Consider the following 3,060-nt stretch of genomic DNA (forward strand, 5'->3'; position numbering starts at 1 on the left):
TATATATATATATAATAATGTCCTGAGAATGCATGCTGTAACTGCACTCACATAGTGACATGTAGGAGGAGATGTATGAAGGAAACAGACCAAGAAGTGATTTAAAGATGAAAATGTACCAGTGAGAGTCTCTGTGTGAAGTTAATGATGACCAGTTAACCATGCAGTGGATACTGGGTGCAACGGTGGGTACAGTAGTTACAGCCAGTTATGAATCTTAGCGCATCATGATAGACAGTGTCCAACATCTGTAAGGTGCTTGTAGGGATGTTCCAAGTTAAACTAGAACCCCGAGTACCTATGGCTGCAAAGGACCAGACAGAGGACAAGGGGGAAAAGTAAGTGGATTTATTTACAATATGCAGTTATTCAGATGAGGACCAGGATCTGCAGAGGACAGTGGGAGCTGAGTATATGATAATCCAGATAGTTGTTTAGTTTGTGGAAAAAACTATCTTGCAGTGTTTCTAACTTGGCGTGTTCTCTCTTTCAGGTATGGAGAACCACTGTTGGTTTCTGGTTCTGTGTTCAGGGTAGATTGTCCAGGTAAGAAGAAAAGGCAGGTGCTGTTGGGTTGAAAGCTGGCAGGCTGGGAGTGGAAGGCTGAGTAAGGTAACAAAGCTTAATCCTTAATTGCAGGAGGAGCAGACTTCCATCCATCCATCTATCCATCATCTTTACCCGTTTGTTCCTTTTCAGATCATGGGGGTCACTGGTGCCCATATCCAGCAGTCAATGTGCGAGAAGCAGGGTACACATGGACAGGTCTCCAGTCCATCACAGGGACACATAGAGACAAACAAGACAAACAACCAATCACTCTCTCACACCTAGAGACAATTTAGAGTTACCAATCAGTCTAACATGCATGTTTTTGGTCTGTGGGAGGAAACTGGAGCACCTGGAGAAAACCCACATATGCACGAGGAGAACATTCAAACTGCACCCAGGAAGGTCTCGGGCCGGGATTTGAACCAGCAACCTTCTTACTGAGAGGCAACAGCTCTACTGCTCCACCGTGCTTCCCAAGCAGACTTTAATCTTCATTTAGTTTATTCGACCATTGTTTTACCAGGTGAAACATTTGAGAACCAGTTCTTATGTACCAAGATGACATGGACAATAAATCCCTTTAAGATATGGACACATCAATACATTCCATCAACGGACTGTACAGAACTATGCATGAAAAATGAATAATAATCATAAGGATAAAAATATGTGCATGCTGAAGAAGTATGTATGAAAGTATTTTTGTAAAATAAATAAATGTGCATATCAACAAGAACAGACTCAGCTATCATCTATAGTTTATGCCTACAGTTAATAAAAGATGTTAAAGTTGTGAGTTTGAGAGTGTTTTGTAATGTGTTCCAGTTGTCTGCTGCAAAGCAAAAACAGTTACAGACAAAAAAATAGTAGAAGTCTTTGGAATGATGAACTTGATGTAGTCCATTGATCTACAGTAATTATGATGGACGAGGTGCAGAAAACATAACGGACAAGTGGTGTTCAACTCAAAATTGTATAGTAGACAAAATAAAGTGATAGAGTTTGAAGGCAAGACCAGCCCATCAGTTTATCAGGAGGTGACTCCACAGACAGTGAGGAGACAGATTTCCAAGGATCTCACAGGTAGAGTACCTGTACTTATACCTGTAAGTACCGCATGAGTACCTGTAAGCACATGGTAAATTAGCTTTCTTTAATCCCCAGGAAAGTGCAAAGACAGTGTTGTAGTCAAGACCATCTAACCCGACGCCAAGTCAAGACCAGAGAGTACCGAGACCGAGACATGACCAAGACTTTTAGTGTCCGAGACCAAGTCGAGACCAAGACCTCAAGTGTTGGAGCTCAATCTTTTCACAGATTATCTGTCTTATACTATACTGTCATGACATACTGTAGTGACAGTTTTGACAAATATGTAAAAAAACATATGTAACAAAGAAATCAGACATTCAGTGGTTTTTGCACAATAATTTTCCTGTCATGTGACCCACTGACACACAACTTATGTTGAACTATTCTACTAGACATGACAGACGAGGCACCCATATTTATTTCTCATTTTAAAGCAGTTTCTAATTTTAGATAACATATTTGTTCAAAAATTCATGGTTTTGCTCGATAACTAATTAGAAAATGCTTTAAAATGAGAAATAAATGATGGTGTCTTGTGTGTCAGGTCTGTTAGAGTAGTTTAACATTAGTTTTGTGTCAGTGGGTCAAAGGATGTAAAATATATTAATTTTTGTTTCTGAAGAGTGTTTGGTTCAGTAATTTGTTGACGGTCCCTAAGAGAACCATTACGTCTCGGAGGAGGGGCAGACTGAGCTCAGTTGACTGAAATCAGACTGTCTGCTTGGGATCGAACGAGAGGAACACACCGCTGAAGCCACGGAGCTCGAATGTCCAACGTAAAACTAACTTCACCGCGGTAGAGAATTGATGCTCCAGCAGAGCACGAACAGTTCAAAAACAATTTGAAATGAGAGAAAAAAACTATTTCTTAACTAACTGTCATGTTTTAGACTGCTTATTGTTAGAGGCAGGGCAGCCGGCTCGGGACCTGAACGTCCCAGGTTTGATCCCCGGTCACTGCACACCTCGTGATGTCTCTGGGCAGCACACCTCATCCCCAAAATGTCCCCCGGGCGCCTTCAATAGCTGCCCACTGCACCACCTGGTGGTGGATGGGTTAAATGCAGAGACTAATTTTGCCATTGTATGGAAACATACAGTGATGACATTATTATTTTTATTATTATTGTTAGAAAATCTATTCTGAGCCAAAGTGCAGTCGTGCCTTGTTCTGAATGAGGCTTTACAGCAGACAGACACCCCACCTCTCTTCCAGGTACTGCGTACCGGCGCAGAATCTTTTAGTGGTATGCAGTACCGGCTTACTTTCACCACTGGTTGCGACGTTACGTTCTGTGGTCTGTATTGTTCTTTTGGTGCAGAACCACGTACGAGTGAAAGGGGGTGGGTGAGACAGCGGTAACAAAAACGTATTTAACAATGAGTCACATTTTCACTTGGATTTGAACCAGAACG

This window comes from Nematolebias whitei, chromosome 1 (genome assembly GCF_014905685.2).
Source record: "Nematolebias whitei isolate Nwh7 chromosome 1, NemWhi1, whole genome shotgun sequence".
NCBI classification, from domain to species: Eukaryota; Metazoa; Chordata; class Actinopteri; order Cyprinodontiformes; family Rivulidae; genus Nematolebias; species Nematolebias whitei.